Source organism: Phyllobates terribilis, unplaced genomic scaffold (assembly GCF_046119375.1).
Source record: "Phyllobates terribilis strain yellow unplaced genomic scaffold, ASM4611937v1 Scaffold_5__5_contigs__length_657084704, whole genome shotgun sequence".
Classification (NCBI taxonomy): Eukaryota; Metazoa; Chordata; class Amphibia; order Anura; family Dendrobatidae; genus Phyllobates; species Phyllobates terribilis.
This window is the reverse complement of record NW_027362765.1, coordinates 379667085-379685729: the sequence shown is the minus strand read 5'-3', so window position 1 is coordinate 379685729 and position 18645 is coordinate 379667085.

The window sequence follows — 18645 nt, the reverse complement described above, 5'->3', positions numbered from 1 at the left end:
TTAAAGGAGCTTGAGGAGTACGTTACAATAGTAGGCCCAGCATTGGGAGTGACGCCATCAAGTTAAGATAGAAAGACATCCTAGTCGCCAAGCTATGAAATAAAGGAATAGTGTATGAAAATAGAATGCAGAATAAGAGATTGCATTTATTTCACAGCTTTAATTGTTATCATTGCTAAGATTGTATTACTTGTTTTCATATACTTGAATAATCATCTGTTCCTATAGATAGGCTCTCTTTCTGCAGTAAGGAAATAAATAGCTTTGTTGACTATTCTTGCATTCTTACCATGTGCGTGTTGCATCCTAGTAACCTGTTTATATACCCACTTGTATACATATGGATTTTTTCTTGTAGATTTCACTCGGTGCATTGGAAAGGGTGATATCCACTGTGAAAATTCACAGCAAGAACTGACATGCAGCTTAATCAAAAATCCACAGCGCAGAAATTATCTGCTATGCGTGGATTTATTTTTAATTTTTTTTGCATAAGTGGAAAAAAAAATAAAGCGTTTTTCATGTTTGCTGGATCTGATTTTCATGTATTTTTGGTCCGGAACATCCATTTTTATCATCAGTGATTCATCTATTTTCTGGTATGCAAAAAAAAAATAATAATAATTTTCAAAGCATATCCTACCCATTAATCAGTGACAAACAGACAGCAATTAAAAGACAGATTGATGGCCTCCATTCAGAGGAGTAGGTGCAGGGATTAAAGTCGCACCCGGCCCATAGACCTCTGGTGGCCCAAAAGGTCTCTTTGGCCCATATGAGAAGTCCATTATTATTAAGGGTGTGTAATAGTTGGAAATATTGCACTGGGGCCCACGCGTTTCAAGTTACGCTACTGCCCTTTTCAGTGGGCACAGGAAGGAATGACGTATTTGGGTATCACCTTAACCCTTTCAGAACAATTAGTGGAAGTAAATTTTACTAGACTGATAAATACGGTGCGGGAGGAGCTGGCGGTATTACAAAACGTTGTTGCATCATGGATAGCCAGGATAAATATTTTTAAAATGAAGTTCCTTCCAAAAATGTTATACTATTTTAGGTGTATCCCAATTAAAATCCCTTCTAAAATCATAAATACCCTTCAAAGACTGGCTAATAATTACGTTTGGGACAATAGGAGACCGAGGGTGTCTAGTAGACTTCTGTGTTATCCATATGACATAGGAGGGATGGGCATACCCAATCTCATAGCCTACTATAGAGCGGCGGTCTTGACGGGAATCAGGGACTGGTGGAACATGGACAGCGGCCACAAATGGTTGCAAATAGAGTCCTTACTTGCCCGAAACCATTCTACCAGATTGATATTGGAGACAGAAGTAGTTAAGTGAAGCACTATGGTCGCCGAGTTACCAACATCGGAGGCTACAATGCATTGTTGGAGGAATTTGGCATCCAAGCTGCTGTTACTCCCCAGGACTGAGATCTCTTTACGAGCTCTAGAATATCATATTCCATATATTAACCTTCAACGTTGGGTGACAGCTGGAGTTCAATCGCTAGCAGACCTGTTGGAGGACAATGTAATAATTCCTTTTGATAAACTAGTTATGAGATTCCCGGACCTACGGCCCTTGTTTTACCAGTATTTGCAAATAAGGCATTTACTCCACTCTACACAGACATCCCCCTTTTTTATTCTACCTAAGGATAAAAGAGCTATGGGTTACTTTCTCCACTCTAACACCGGTTCTAAGGGGGTTTCTATACTTTATAGGGCTCTAAACGACCCAGATCTGGACGATAAATTGATGTACATGACTCGTTGGAAACGGGATCTAAGAATTTCGACAGACCCTCAGGACTGGCGGGATGGTTTGGATGAGGTCCAGCGAGTTTTGTCGTGTTTAAACCACCTAGAGCAGCTTAAAAAGACGCACGTGAGATGGTACTACTACCCGGCACAGATGGTACACTTCGGGTCTGAATCATCATCTTTATGTTGGAGAGGATACAATGGGGAAGGCTCGTTGGGCCACATGTGGTGGTTTTGTCCAAAACTTCAATCACTATGGGGGGCATTGGATAGTTTGATATGAGATGTACTGGGGACTCACCTAGAGATAGCACCTAGTATGGGAATACTTCGTATAGGATTAATGGATGTCCCCTGGGAAATTAGAGGAATTTTGTCACATATTCTGATCGCAGTTGGATCAGCTATCGCGGCTAAATGGAAAGGAGTGGGCATCCCTACGGTGGGGGAGATAGTGACCAGACTGAACACGAACTGTCAATATGAAAGGGCTCTGGCACACACACTCAAGGCAAAGAAGAAAACTGATAAAATATGGGAACCTTGGTTAAACAGCCCATTGTCTATACATGGGGAACGTGGAGGAAGCGGGATATTTTGTGTGCCGTTCTGAGTTTGGGTGAAGCGCGGGACGATACTGGGCCCCTCTCCCTACCTTGCACCTCCGATCTTGCAATAGTGTAAATATGAGCCATGCGACATTCACAGCACTTACGGATATAAATTATTTCTCACAACCATCTAATATATGGGGAAATTAATTTTTTCTTTTGTTTTCTTTTATGTATATGTATTTTCCTTTTATTTTATTTTTATACTGTTCATTTTGTACATTTTGTAAGCCCAGAGGCTGGGGCACAGTTTTGGGCATCTGTTGGCCCTATAGATTGTATATTCTGATTTTTGTGCAAAATTCAATAAACACATTGTTTAAAAAAAAAAAAAAGTTACGCTACTGCATTTAAGTGTTTGTTTTACACTCTCATCCATTGATGTGAACGGGTGCATTAGGAATCAAAAATAAATGTCTCCATTATTTTTTTTTTACACTGTTTTAGCCAAAAAAAAGCACATGCTGACAACCCCAATGGGTACATACATGTTCTATCTGCAAAAAAAATATTTATAAAGCGTCTGTCTAAACGAGGCCTTATTTTGCTGCTAATATATTCTGCAGCAGATTTTCTATTCGCAAATTCGGACTGAAAAATCAGAGCAAATCCACAACAAGCCGTGATGGGATTTTCTCAATAAGATAATGTCTGTCCATATGTCTTTTCAAAAGTGAAACCCCCGTCTAGGCTTATTATGACCAGTTCCTCATCCTGTTACCCATCTGTACAAGGACAGTCATTTACTGTGCAGCGTCTGATGGTGACTCAGCATCTTGGAAATTTCTCACTCAATCTTGTAAAAGTGTTCCCACGATACCCAAAGGAAGATGTGATTTGTAGCCAGTCACATTCAACAAAGGGAGAAGGCGGAAATTACAACCAGATCCCAAGTCTAGTCGTAGGGATTTATAAACTGATTAAACATCTGAGCTCAAATTACGACACGTCCATCATATTCTGGACTTTGTGTATCAGTACTGTCCCAGAGAAGAAGCAGCCATGTTTCTCATAGCAACCAATCAGAACACACATTACATATTTCCAGAGCAGTTTTGAAAATGAAAGCTGAATGCTGATTGGTTGCTAAGGGCAACGAGGCCTACATATCCCCTGATGCAGTTTTAGTACCATAGTCCTTGACAAGATGGTGGTGTTATGTTTATTTTATTTATTTTTTACAAAGATTAGGCTATTCATTTAGTTTTATCAATGTACACACGTGATGTAATACAAAATAATGTAAATATATAAGAACACGTACCATGATCACATGCATGTATTCACCATAATACCCCGGCCTTAACATGCGGCTTTTGTTCTAACTCGCCATAATTTGTGGCTTCATTTTAAGGCCGGAGCTCCATGCTGACATTGTAAAATGGATTTTTTTTTTCCAATCACAAAAATTGCAGATACACAACATCACATGGACGGACACAATGACACGCGCTGTCAAGGGTTATTGGCAAGTGAAATCTCAATGCAATATAGCGCAAGCCATTCGTTAGGTGTAAGATGCCTCAAAGGACAAGGCCAGGAAGGAGTTAATTCTAAGTCCACTACAAAAGCCGCTTTGGTCAGAAATTAAATAATTGAAATATCCATCACCCTTCAGCTGCGGCCAATGTCACCCTCCGCCCATCCTCCACCGCCACCCCCCATTGGGACGTCAGCACACGTGTGGTGCTGAGAATTAACCCTTTTTTTAACGCCAAGATGATTAATTAACCCTCTGTGTGCAGATCAGTTCATCAGGAGCATATTGATCGCATGACATTTTTGGCCCTTCCTTTATCCATTTTCTCTTTTCATCCATTATTGATGCAAATGACAACACAGCTGCTGTCTGTTAGCCCTGCCTGGCTGTACGCATTACAAGTCAAGGACTAATATACCTCGTGTCTTGTCCTTGGATTTATCCTTGATGTGCAGCAGCATCAGTAGAATCAGTGTATAGAAGTCAGGTCTCCATTATTGCACCAGATTGCAGTGAGATATCGCATTTAATGGATTCCTATTATTTTATGTACGCCATGAAGAGGCCATCATGAGGGAATATCCCACTGGTCCTATTTGTTTGCAGTGTTTCTGTATGGAGCATTATATGGGGTCCATACTGTATGGAGCAATATATGGGACCCATACTGTATGGAGCAATATATGGGACCCATACTGTATGGAGAAATATATGGAGCCCATACTGTATGAAGCAATATATGGGGCCCATTCTGTATGGAGCATTATATGGGGCTCATTTTGTATGGAGCTATATATGGGGCCCATACTGTATGGTGCAATATATGGGGCCCATACTGAATGGAGAAATATATGGGGCCCATTCTGTATGGGGCATTATATGGGGCCCATTCTGTATGGAGCAATATATGGGACCCACACTGTATGGAGCATTATATAGAACCAATTATATAATCAAAGATCCCACCAGATGTTCTATTTTCTCCTGGTGGTAATTAGAAGTGACACAGATTAGTTTAAAAATAGTTTTTTTATTTAAAAATATTGAAAAAAAAATTATTAAAAAAAGGTAGAGGAACTATTATTCACAGAAAGTAAAAGCGATAATTTGTAAATACAACCTCAATTATAGTTCTAAATCATATTCCAAAAATGTATATTTACCTAAATTTTCATTTGCACATTGCCCCTTAGCTTAAACTACCAATGCACAGTACCATAAACATTGTTGAGATGCTCTTTTATTGCTAACCCTCCAAATACAAAAAGGTGCAATTTTAAGCTCTAAGGCCATTAATTAAATCTAGGAGGTTAGATTTCATGCAGAAAAAGGTGCTAGTGCAATTGCAAATATAATTTTATCCCATACATTTTATTGCATACTGCCCTTTGGCCTCAAAAATTAGTATACATGGTAACATAGAACAGATTTTGTGTAAAATAACCTGAAATAGGGGTAACTAAATAAACTAAATAAATTGAATAATTTATTAACCAATAAAACTCAATAAAATTACCAACACATTAATCCAATCCACCCAGTAACTGGGCAATTTTCCCACAAATAAGCAGCACGACATAAATAATTTTTATTGATACCAAGGGAGGGAGGGTGGGGTCTTCGTTCTTTTGACAGGATAATGAGGGGACCCCAAACAAGCTGTTCTATTTATACATTTGAAATTCCCGCACTTTCTTAAAACAACCAATCAGGAGGTCACAAAAGAGCGCCAAGAATAACTGGCTCAAACTGGTTAGAACCTGCTCGTGGACACCAGAGACCACAGCATAACCTTTGACCCCAAAACGCCATACACAGGCGATTATTAAACTGTATTGAGAAACATAGACTGATAAATTTAATTCAATCCAGTGTCCATGTTCCCATGAGACCCCCCTTTTATTGGGGTATAGGGGGGGGCTACCATTCCCCAAACTGTCCGTCCTTTATAACCACAGAACCTTAATGGGGAGTCACATCATTTGGGCTCACAGGTGCATAAAACAATATATATATAAAGGTCAAGCTACATATCAGGACCTAAAGGCTATACCATGAATATTTATCAAGACCTATCAGCACTAACATCTCAGGGATGGGAGACTTGCATAAATATACAAAACATCAATAGAACCTAAGTTGTGTAACATTCCTGGCGGCGTGCTTGCATAGTGCACCACCTCCCACTATGCAAGATCGCAATTTTACCCTTCAGTCCAGTCTGCAAACCTCGCTCCTGTTCATGCTGTGTGCATGGCTCTGGTCTGATTGCTTAGGCCGGCGGCCCGGTTACTTCCTGATTCTTATAGCTGCTGTGGGCACACTCCTAATGCGTCCCCAGCCTATTGCTGTGAGTCACTGGATATTTAAACCCACTCCACCCTGAAGGAGGTGCCTGAGCAACACTAACATTCAGTGTGCTCCTTGACTCTGAAGTTGCCAGGTCCAGTTCTGCTTCTTGTCTGTTTCCGCCATCCTGGGGGCAGTATGCCCAGGCCCGTTATCTGTATCTGTGACTCCTAGTCTGTTTCCGCCACCCTGGGGGCTGAGTTCCCAGGCTCGTTCCTTTACCTTGTTCCTGGTTCAGTCTCTGTCTGAACAGTGTTCTAGCTCATTACCTGTTTGTTTCTATGTCTGTACCTTCCCTTTTCCTGCAGTGTCTGAACCTGCACCTAACTCCAACTCGTTGTCTCTGTACTTCTGTTTGTGAGTTTGGAGCCCACTCGCTACTTCATTGGAAGTACCTTGTGTTCTGCTTGTCCCTTTTTCCTTTCTTCGTATCTACCTCCTGTGTTCTAACCATCTTCCTGTATTTTCCAGTCTTTTCCATGTGAACAGAGCCCTGTCCTCTCTGTTTGCTTTTTTTGCCCTGTTCTGCTCTGTTTGCTCACCGCACCAGCGGTTGGCCTGCGGGCTCACCGCACTAGCGATTCCGCTCTGCTCCGCCTTGTCCACTGCTCCAGCGGTTTTTGCTCTGCTTTGCTTGTTCACCGCGTCTGCAGTTTTGCTCTACTTTGCTTGTTCACCACGTCTGCGGTTTTGCTCTGCTTTGCTTGTTCACCGCGTCTGCGGTTTTGCTCTGCTTTGCTTGTTCACCGCGTCTGCGGTTTTGCTCTGCTTTGCTTGTTCACCGCGTCTGCGGTTTTGCTCTGCTTTGCTTGTTCTCCCCGTCTGCGGGTTTAGCTGGTTCACTGCATCCGTGGGTTTTGCTCTGCTCTGCTCATTTACCGCACCTGCGGGTTTTGCTCTGCTCTGTTCATTTACCGCACCTGCGGGTTTTGCTCTGCTCTGCCCTTTTACCGCACCTGCGGGTTTTGCTCTGCTCTGCCCATTTACCGCACCTGCGGGTTTTGCTCTGTGTACAGTCATGGCCAAAAGTATTGAGAATGAGACAAATAGTAATTTTTCCAAAGTTTACTGCTTCATTTTTTGTAATGGCAATTTGCATATACTCCTGAATGTCAAAGAGTGATCAGCTTAACAGCAATTACTGTACTTGCAAAGTCAATATTTGCCCAGAAAATGAACTTTAACCCCCAAAACACATTTCAACATCATTGCAGTCCTGCCTTAAAAGGAGCAGCTAACATCGTTTTAGTGATTGATTCATTAACACAGGTGTGGGTGTTGATGAGGACAGGGCTGGCGATCAATCAGTCATGATTAAGTAAGAATTACATCACTGGACACTTTAAAAGGAGGCTGGTTCTTGGTATCATTGTTTCTCTTCAGTTAACCATGGTTATCTCTAAAGAAACACGTGCAGCCATCATTGCACTGCACAAAAATGGCCTAACAGGGAAGAGTATCGCAGCTACAAAGATTGCACCTTAATCAACAATCTATCGCATCATCAAGTTCTTCAAGGAGAGAGCTTCCATTGTTGTCAAAAAGGCTCCAGGGCGCCCAAGAAAGACCAGCAAGTGCCAGGACCGTATCTTAAAACTGTTTCAGCTGCGGAATTGGACTACCAGCAGTGCCGAGCTTGCTCAGGAATGGCAGCAGGCTGGTGTGAGTGCTTCTGCACGCACTGTGAGGCGGAGACTCTTTGAGCAAGGGCTGGTTTCAAGGAGGGCAGCAAAGAAGCCACTTCTCTCCAGAAAAAACATCAGGGACCGACTGATATTCTGCAAAAGGTACAGGGAGTGGACTGCTGAGGACTGGGGCAAAGTCATTTTCTCTGATGAATCCCCTTTTCAATTGTTTGGGACATCTGGAAAACAGCTTATTCGGAGAAGAAGAGGTGAGCACTACCACCAGTCTTGTCTCATGCCAACTGTAAAGCATCCTGAAACCATTCATGTGTGGGGTTGCTTCTCAGCCAAGGGAATCGGCTCACTCACAGTCTTGCCTAAAAACACAGCCATGAATAAAGAATGGTACCAGAATGTCCTCCAAGAGCAACTTCTCCCAACCGTCCAAGAGCAGTTTGGCGCCGAACAATGCCTTTTCCAGCATGATGGAGCACCTTGCCATAAAGCAAAGGTGATAACTAAATGGCTCATGGAACAAAACATAGAGATTTTGGGTCCATGGCCTGGAAACTCCCCAGATCTTAATCACTTTGCGAACTTGTGGTCAATCATCAAGAGACGGGTGGACAAACAAAAACCAACAAATTCTGGCAAAATGCAAGCATTGATTATGCAAGAATGGACTGCTATCAGTCAGGATTTGGTCCAAAAGTTGATTGAGAGCATGCCAGGGAGAATTACAGAGGTCTTGAAGGAGAAGGGGCAATACTGCAAATATTGACTTGCTGCATTAACTCATTCTAACTGTCAATATAACCTATTGTTACTCATAATATGATTACAATTATATTTCTGTATGTGATATAAACATCAGACAATCACTAATAAAAACCAGAGGCCAGCAGATCATGTGAAAATATAATTTTGGTGTCATTCTCAAAACTTTTGGCCATGACTGTAGCATCGGCGTCTCTGCCCCCTGCCAGGCAGAGACGCCGTCCCACTCACCTCCTCGGTCACCGCGCTCCCCGCTCTGCGTTCTCCAGCGCTCCTCTTCCGGCTGCCGGCACGCACAACTCCCCGGGCACTGTGCTTAGGGCGCGCTCTCCCTCCCTCTTAAAGGGGCCGCGCGCGCCGTCCTAAGGAGTCCCCGGCCAATAGCCGAGGGTCCTCCCATATATAAGGCACCTCCTCCAAAATGGAGATGCCCGAGCAAAAGTTGTTGCACAGTGTTTCTTACCTCTGCTTCAGCCGTCAGGTCCCGCTGCTAGCCTGACTACCAGTCCTGCCCGCCAGCCTGTTACCTTCCGTGCCTGCCAGCTCGCTCACCTGGGAGCACTTGCCTGTTGCCTGCCTGTTACCTGCCGTGCCTGCCAGCCCTCTCACCTGGGAGCACTTGCCTGTTGCCTGCCTGTTACCTGCCGTGCCTGCCAGCCCGCTCACCTGGGAGCACTTGCCTATGACCTGCCTGTTACCTGCTTGTTACCTGCCGTCACTTGCCGTGACCACCTGCCAGCCCACCTAGAGACTCCCGCCGTCACTTGCCGTGACCACCTGCCTGCCCACCTAGAGACTCCTGCCGTCACTTGCCGTGTCTACCTGACAGCCTACCTGGAGGCTTCTGCTCGCCAGCCTGCCTGCTGTGCCTACCTGCTATTCCGGTCAGTCCCTGCCATCTGTACCGTGGGAGTCACCTGTTCCCTTACAAGGTCGTCCCCAGAGTAGCACCTGGTCCCTCTGCTCGGTCCCTCCCTGGTCACGGAGTCGTTAGCCGCCATACGACCAGGGTCAGTCCGAGTTGATACTTAGTTACGCCCCTCTGGGTCCCTCCTTGCACCGTAGCACAGAGGTTCCACCTCCCGAACCCGTAACAGTTTGCTCGGGCCATGGAACCCGGTGGCCCCCAAGCCCCCTCGCTTACGGACCAGTATCAGGAGGTTTCTCGTCAGAGATCCCAACAGGAAACCATTCTGAACTACCTGCGGAATGTCAACTCCCATCTGGACACGCTGTCTGTCCCACCTGTATCCACCTCGAGTTGTATGACTTCCACTCCGGCAGCACCGCTGCCCACCAATACCACGGCATCTAGCCCAGGTCCCCGGCTTTCTGCGCCTCCTCGTTTTGGAGGTGACCCCGTCTCATGTCGGGGCTTTCTGAACCAGTGCACACTGCACTTTGAACTTTTGGCACATCAGTTTCCCTCCGACCGGGCCAAGGTGGCATTCATCATGTCTCACCTCACCGGGGAAGCACTGGCATGGCTCAACCCCCTATGGGAGAGAGGGGATTCCCTGGTGTCTGATCTTCCGGCTTTCCTCTCTGCCTTCCGGAAGGTCTTCGACGAGCCCGGACGAAGAATTTCTACTGCCTCCTCATTGCTTCTTCTCCGCCAAGGGAGTCTCACCGTGGCCCAGTATGCCATACTCTTCCGTACCCTTGCTTCTGAGCTGACCTGGGGCAACGAGGCCCTGGTGTCCACCTTCTGGGATGGCCTTTCCAGTCAGATTAAGGACGAGTTAGCAGACCCGGACATTCCCTCCACCTTGGATGATCTGGTGTGACTCGCTACCCGGATCGACATCCGTTTCCTGGAACGTGCTAAAGAGACTACCCGGGAGAGAAAGTTTCCTCGCCTTGCTCCTACTTTCCAGAGACCTCCCTCTCAACCAGCTACTCCTCGGGCACACTCGCCCGAACCTATGCAGATCGACAAGACCAAGATGGTCAAATCTTGGCAAGAATCACGCCGAGCCGAGGGAAGCTGTTTCTATTGTGGCAGTAAGGAGCACTTCATCCGTTCCTGCCCGGAGAAGCCGGGAAACTCCAGTGTCTAGGACCGCTCGGAGAGGTCGTCCTGGGCAAAAGTAAACCCTCTCCATCCCTGATCTTGTCTGTCTTTATCTCCTGGGGAGAGAACCGTTACTTTGAAATGGCTCACCTGGATTCTGGAGCTGCTGGAAACCTCATTTCCCAGTCCCTGGTAGAGAGATACCGGATTCCCACCAAACCTCTGGCTGAACCATTGTCAGTCGCCTCCGTGGATGGAAGACTCTTTCCGGTGACCATTCTGCTCGCCACTGAACCCATAACCCTGCAGGTGGGAATGCTGCACTCTGAGAAGATCTCCTTCCATGTGCTGTCCGGACTCTCTCACTCCCTATTCCTAGGTCTACCCTGGCTCCAGACACATGAACCCGTGCTGAACTGGCAATCCGGTGAAGTACTCCGGTGGGGGCAGGATTGCCATAGGACCTGCCTGGTTCCGGTTCGCCCGGCTCGTCTTCCACCTACCCCGGCTAATTTACCCGGTCTACTGGCACCTTACTGGTCCTATGCAGATGTCTTCAGTAAAAAGGAAGCACAGACACTGCCACCTCATAGGCCATATGATTGCCCGATCGACCTGGTACCCGGCGCCACTCCACCCCGTGGGCGTATTTACCCGTTGTCGTCGGCCGAAACCCAGGCCATGTCGGAGTACATCGAGGAGAATCTGGCCAGGGGATTCATCTGGAGATCTACCTCGCTGGAGCCGGATTCTTCTTCGTCAAGAAGAAAGATTACGCCCCTGTATTGACTATAGAGGACTCAACCAAATCACGGTAAAAAACAAATACCCCCTGCCGCTCATCTCCGAGTTGTTTGACCGTCTTAAGGGAGCTAGGATCTTTACCAAGCTAGATCTACGTGGGGCATATAACCTGGTCCGAATCCGTCAAGGAGACAAGTGGAAGACGGCATTCAATACCCGGGACGGTCACTATGAATACCGTTTGATGCCCTTCGGTCTCTGCAATGCTCCCGCCATCTTCCAAGAATTGGTCAACGACATCTTCCATGATCTTCTTTACTCTTGCGTGGTGGTGTACCTGGACCATATCTTGGTCTTCTCTCCGGATCTTCCCACACACCGGAGGGATGTTCGTCAGGTCCTGCTTAGGCTCAGGCAGAATCACCTCTATGCAAAATTCGAGAAGTGCCTCTTCGAGCAGACCTCTCTTCCATTCCTGGGCTATGTTATCTCCCAGACAGGCCTACAAATGGATCCCGAGAAGCTCTCTGCTGTCCTAAAGTGGCCCAGTCCGGAGGGGTTGAAGGCGATTCAGTGATTCCTGGGCTTCGCCAACTTCTATTGTGGCGCCCCTGAGGGTTCGACCGCCACAGGGATGCTGCACCTCTTCAATGGGGTGTGGTGTTCCTCCTTCGAGGTAAAAATGGTGCAATGGTCAGGACCCCACCTCCACATCCAACACCACACTTCTCCCACCAGAGGGGGTTAGTAAGCACTAGATGCTGTCCCTACTGGAAATTGGGAGACTGGGGAACCAATAGATAGGGGGAACCATGTAGTGGGTGAGGGTGGAGGACGTACATCTAGTTTACACTTAATATTTCATATTTAATAAACAGCCATCTTGGGCTCATGGTTCTTTGATTGTGATCTCCATCCCTGAACGTGGCTTCTGGGTGAACCTGCAGCGGATGGAGACACAGCCCTCGTACCCTGGCCTTGGTTGGAGTTAACGTATGTCTCAACCCGGTCAAGGACCATACCCAAGAAGGCCTGGAGCTTAGGAGTGTAGCTCCACCGCAAAAGGATCCCAGGGGGGTGCAGACGGAGCGGTATACGCCACCTGTCCTTGCTATTCTGGCCTAGTCAGAGGGATTCTGGCTGCAAGAGGGGCACCAGCCCCTGACACCTGACTTTGCTACTCTACGTCCTAGTCAGGGAAGCCCGGCAGGCCCTGAGGATCCCACCGGGTAACGGACGGAGCGGAGCTGCCACCCGTACCCTTTTTCTGAACGTAGTCCAGAGGGAGACCCGGCCTATCTACACACACGCAGACAGGAAAGGACTCGGCCTGAAGTCTAGGAACACTCTGGTGCGGGGTCCTGATTAAGCACTTGAATTACTCGGAGGTTGTCGGACCCCCATCCCTGGTGATCGCAGAACTCCGTGAGGAGCAGGGAGAAGCCTTGCAGCTGTGCTCTCCAACGTGAGTAAAAACCCTGGAAGTCTACCCCTATGGCCTCCGGACTCTTTATTTCTGCACTGCACCGCACCACGTAGCACCAGACCTCCTACACTACAACTCCCTCCATCCTTGTCTCTGCCCTGAGGCCCTGCTCCGCCTGTGGGGAGTAGTATCAACGACGGCTGCCACAACATCCCGCCTCAGAGGACTGCAGCAGCGCTGGTGGCCTTCACCAGGTACAACAGGTGGCATAGTCGATAGCAACCACTCAACCCTGATAGCCCGTACCACCCTTTTTAATGTGACGGCCCTGGGCACGGAGCGGGTCCAGGCCACGGCTACTACCCCCACCAAAACATCTGGCCCGGCTCCGAGTAATCCCCTCATCTTTCCAGGGTAGGGCTGCGAGCGTCACACTATCGTCTCTTCACCCCGCACTTCTCTTCCCGGACTGCTCCCATATCTGCGCTCACCCGTAAGGGAGCAAATCCCAAGGAATGGTCGCCCGAAGCAGAGGAGGCCTTCCTTTCCTTAAAGCAAGCCTTCTCCTCTGCACCAGTGCTGCACCGTCCGGACTGCAACAAACAGTTCTACCTGGAGGTTGATGCTTCCTCCTCCGGAGCCGGAGCGGTGCTCACCCAAAAGTCTTCATCCGGGAGAATGGTAACCTGTGGCTTCTTCTCCAAACTCTTCTCCTCGTCTGAGCGCAACTACTCCATAGGAGACCGAGAACTGTTAGCCGTTAAATTGGCGCTGGAGGAGTGGCGTTACCTTCTTGAAGGGGCTCTATACCTGGTGATCATCTATACGGATCACAAAAACCTGGCATATCTCCAGAATGCCCAAAGACTCAATACGCGTCAGGCCCGGTGGTCTTTGTTCTTCGCCTGCTTCGACTTCGTCCTACATTTCCACCCGGCGGACAAGAATGTCAAAGCCGACGCCTTGTCCCGATCCTTCCTGTCCTCTGATCAAGAGGAGGAGCCTATGCACATCATCGACCCCTCCAAAGTGATGAATGTGGCCCCCTTGGATCTGTCTCGTCTTCCACCCGGTAAGACGTTTGTAGCGGTACCAGATCGTGAGAAGGTTCTTCACTGGGGTCATTCATCTAAACTAGCCGGCCATGCTGGCCAAAAGAAGACTTTCCTACTCATTACCCGGCATTACTGGTGGCCTACCCTGCGCAAGGATGTGGTAGACTTCATCTCGGCCTGTTCGTCCTGTGCCCGCAACAAAGTTCCCAGACATCTTCCAGCCGGTCGCCTCCTGCCTCTTCCCGTACCTGCTGCCCTGTGGCAGCACATTGCCATGGACTTTATTACTGATCTCCCTGTTTCTGCCGGTTGTACAGTCATTTGGGTGGTCGCCGACCGCTTCTCTAAGATGGCCCACTTCATCCCTCTGCCTGGTCTCCCGTCTGCATCGGAGCTGGCCAAGGATTTCTTCCGTCATATCTTCTGCCTCCATGGCCTACCCCTCCACATTGTGTCGGATCGAGGGGTTCAGTTCACCTCACGTTTCTGGAGAGCTACCTGTAAGCTACTGGATGTCACCCTGGATTTCTCCTCCGCCTACCATCCAGAGTCCAATGGCCAAGTGGAGCCTATCAACCAACTCCTTACCAGCTACCTCCGGCACTTTGATAACGCTCACCATACCGATTGGGTGGAGCTCCTACCATGGGCCGAATTCTCCTACAACAACCATGAGAGCGAATCTACTTCTAAATCCCCGTTCTTCGTGGTCTACGGTCAACTTCCTCAGATTCCGTTTCCCATCTCCGCCTCGGTGGACAACTCTGCCGCGGAGGCTCTTGTCAGCGAATTTTCCACCATTTGGGAAAATACTAGGTTCGCACTTCTTCAGTCCTCCGAGCGGATGAAGAAACATGTTGACAAGAGACGTCTGGATCCGCCTCAATTCCGCCCGGGAGATAAAGTCTTGCTCTCTTCCAAACATGTCCGACTCAAAATACCCTCCTATAAGTTGGGTCCTCGGTTCATCGGTCCATTTGAAGCTCTCAAACAAATCAACCCAGTGGCCTACAAGTTAAAACTCCCGGCCACCTTACGGATTCCCAACTCCTTCCATGTATCTCTCCTCAAACCAGTTGTGTTTAATTCTTTTTCCGACAATCCAGGTACTCCCCCTGCTCCGGTTTCCGCTGAGGACGTTTTTGAGGTAGAGAACATTCTGGCCACTAAGAGGGTAAGAGGAAAGACACTTTTTCTAGTAGATTGGAAGGGGTTTGGCCCAGAGGAGAGAACTTGGGAACCCAGGAAGAACATTCATGCCCCGCTTCTCCTTGAAAAATTCCTTTCTGGCCTAAAAAAAGAGGGGGCGTAAAGGGGGGGGAGGGTACTGTAGCATCGGCGTCTCTGCCCCCTGCCAGGAAGAGACGCCGTCCCACTCACCTCCTCGCTCCCTGCTCTGCGTTCTCCAGCGCTCTTCTTCCTGCTGCCGGCGCGCGCAGCTCCCCGAGCACTGTGCTTAGGGTGCGCGCGCGCTCCCTCCCTCCCTCTTAAAGGGGCCGCGCGCGCCATCCTAAGGAGTCCCCGGCCAATAGCCGAGGGTCATCCCATGTATAAGGCACCTCCTCCAAAATGGAGGTGCCCGAGCAAAAGTTGTTGCACAGTGTTTCTTACCTCTGTTTCAGTCCTCAGGTCCCGCTGCTAGCCTGACTACCAGTCCTGCCCGCCAGCCTGTTACCTGCCTGTTACCTGCCGTGCCTGCCAGCCCGCTCACCTGGGAGCACTTGCCTGTTGCCTGCCTGTTACCTGCCGTGCCTGCCAGCCCGCTCACCTGGGAGTACTTGCCTGTGACCTGCCTGTTACCCGCTTGTTACCTGCCGTGCCTACCCGGAGGCTACTGCCGTCACTTGCCGTGACCACCTGCCAGCCCACCTAGAGACTCCTGCCGTCACTTGCCGTGTCTACCTGACAGCCTACCTGGATCCTTCTGCTCGCCAGCCTGCCTGCTGTGCCTACCTGCTATTCCGGTCAGTCCCTGCCATCTGTACCGTGGGAGTCACCTGCTCCCTTACAAGGTCGTCCCCAGAGTAGCACCTGGTCCCTCTGCTAGGTCCCTCCCTGGTCACGGAGTCGTTAGCCGCCGTACGACCAGGGTCAGTCCGAGTTGATACTTAGTTACGCCCCTCTGGGTCCCTCCTTGCACCGTAGCACAGAGGTTCCACCTCCCGGACCCGTAACACTCTGCTCTGCTCGTTTACCGCACCTGCGGGTTTTTCTCTGCTCTGCTCATTTACCGCTCCTGCGGTTTCGCTCTGCTCTGCTTGTCCACCGCATGGGCTATTTCGCTCAGCTCTGATTGCTCACCACTCCGGCGGTTTTAGCTCTGTTCTACTTGTCTACCGCATCTGCGGTTTCGTTCTGCTCTGTCTTGTTCACCGCTCCGGCGGTTTCGCTCTGCTCTGCCTTGTTCTCCGCTCCGGCGGTTTCGCTCTGCTCTGTCTTGTCTTCCGCTCTGGCAGTTTCGCTTTACTCTGCTTGTCTACCACATCTGCGGTTCTGTTCCTGTATCCCAGTCTGTACTGGACGCTATGCTGCCTGCACTCCAGCCGTGCTTGCCAGTACCCCCCTGTCTGCACTCCAGCCATGCTTGCCAGTACCCCCCTGTCTGCACTCCAGCCGTGCTTGCCAGTACCCCCCTGTCTGCATACCAGTCGTGCTTACCAGTACCCACCTGTCTGCATACCAGTCGTGCCTGCCAATACCCACCTGTCTGTAAGCCAGCCTAACCTGCCTGTTCCTGCATTCCTCGGTGTGGGTCAACAGCCGTGTCCGGGGTCTGACCTAGGAGTAGCACCTGGTCCCTCTGCTCGGTTCCTCACTGGTGCACGGAGTCAACTGAGCCGTCGTGCGACCTTGGTCGGATCGGGTTGATACTTAGTTACGCCCCTCCAGGCACTCCCTGGTTCATGGTACAGTGGGATCACTAATCACGCATACGCCAGCCAGTCCGGGCATGTGCATAACGAGTTGTTTTTACCTGATACAAAATCGCTATGCTGTCAGCGTGGGAGCTCCTGCACTCAGCCCCTGGGGGGCTCCCACGCTGACAGCATAGCGATTTTGTATCAAGTAAAAAAAACTTAGGTTCTATTGATGTTTTGTATATTTATGCAAGTCTCCCATCCCTGAGATGTTAGTTCTGATAGGTCTTGATAAATATTCATGGTATAGCCTTTAGGTCCTGATATGTAGCTTGACATTTATATATATATTGTTTTATGCACCTGTGAGCCCAAATGATGTGACTCCCCATTAAGGTTCTGTAGTTATAAAGGACGGAGAGTTTGGGGAATGTATACTAATTTTTGAGGCCAAAGGGCAGTATGCAATAAAATGTATGGGATAAAATTATATTTGCAATTGCACCATGTTCCCATGAGACCCCCCTTTTCTTGAAGTATAGGGGGGGCTACCATGGTAACATAGAACACATTTTGTGTAAAATAACCTGAAATAACAACACATAACACTAGCTGGAAGAAAATGGCCGTGATGTTTATTTAGGGTAACTAAATAAATTAAATTAAATTAATTGAATAATTTATTAACCAATAAAACTCAATAAAATTACCAACACATTAATCCAATCCACCCAGTAACTGTGAAATTTTCCCAAACGCCATGAATCAAAGAGGCATACCCCCCCCCCAAACACCACAGCCATTTTACAATTATCGTCTGAAAATCTAGATTAAAAATGTCTAAACCAATTTCTGAAAGATGAACCAAGTCATTTCTATATAAACCTGGAGTAAATCCTTCCAAATCTGAATGGCTGTAAGAAAAACCATTTAAGAGTACCATAAATTTCTCCATCTCCTTATTAATTCTTTTACGAATCTTGTCCATAAAAATTAAGTTTGGCCTAGACCATAGCAGTCTAGGAACAATTTCGGAAAAAAAAACCACCGAATTTTAAAATTCAGTTTTTAAAAGGGAAAGGTCTTTTCTCATTAAAGCGAGCAAATCCAAGGTATTGCTTTTTCCAATATCGTTACCACCTAAGTGAAAGATAACTAAGCCCGGAGTGGGCCAATGAACAGCTAATTTTTGCATTTCAGATAATAAACTCTTCCACTTCATCCCTCTGATACTATGCCACCAAACTTGGACCGAAGCTGAACTAAATGACAGGTTTTCGGTGTATGACCGCTGACTTGCTCTCTTCTCAGCCCAATGAATGAAAGAGTGTCCAATAATCCAAACTATCAGAGGACCTAAAAAACAAAGTTGAAGAATTAATAATCAAATAAATCTGGTCGGACATACAGCTTAAATCTCCAAGATTTCCATCTCCCAATTTTTTCAATGCTATCATCTCTAAAACCAAGCCGGGATGCTTCAGACGCCGCTCCGATTCTAAATGAATGCGAAGAGATCCTTAAATTATCCTTGCCCAAAAATTTTAAGGATTTCTTCAATACAGCGTTAAATTGAAAAATCGTGACTGGTTCAGTGTTACAATGTATAAAAAATGGACCCTGGATTTTTGGTCTTACGTCGAGCCATCTCTTTGCATTCGTGACAGGGCAAATTGTGTTGTCAGATATGGCATTCAATCTAATAGATGCCCCACTACCCATTTGATCTGTTGTTGATCGTCTTATGAATATCATTAAGTGCGAATCTTGAAAAGAAATGTCATTAACCATTAAACCTGAAGGTGTGGCCTTCTTTGCTGACACTAATTCTCCAATCCTGAGAGCAGCAAAGAAGGCTAAGGAAAAAGCTGAACGAAATAAACGTGCTTCATTAAAATCAATACATACTGTGTCAAAAATCGAACAAAG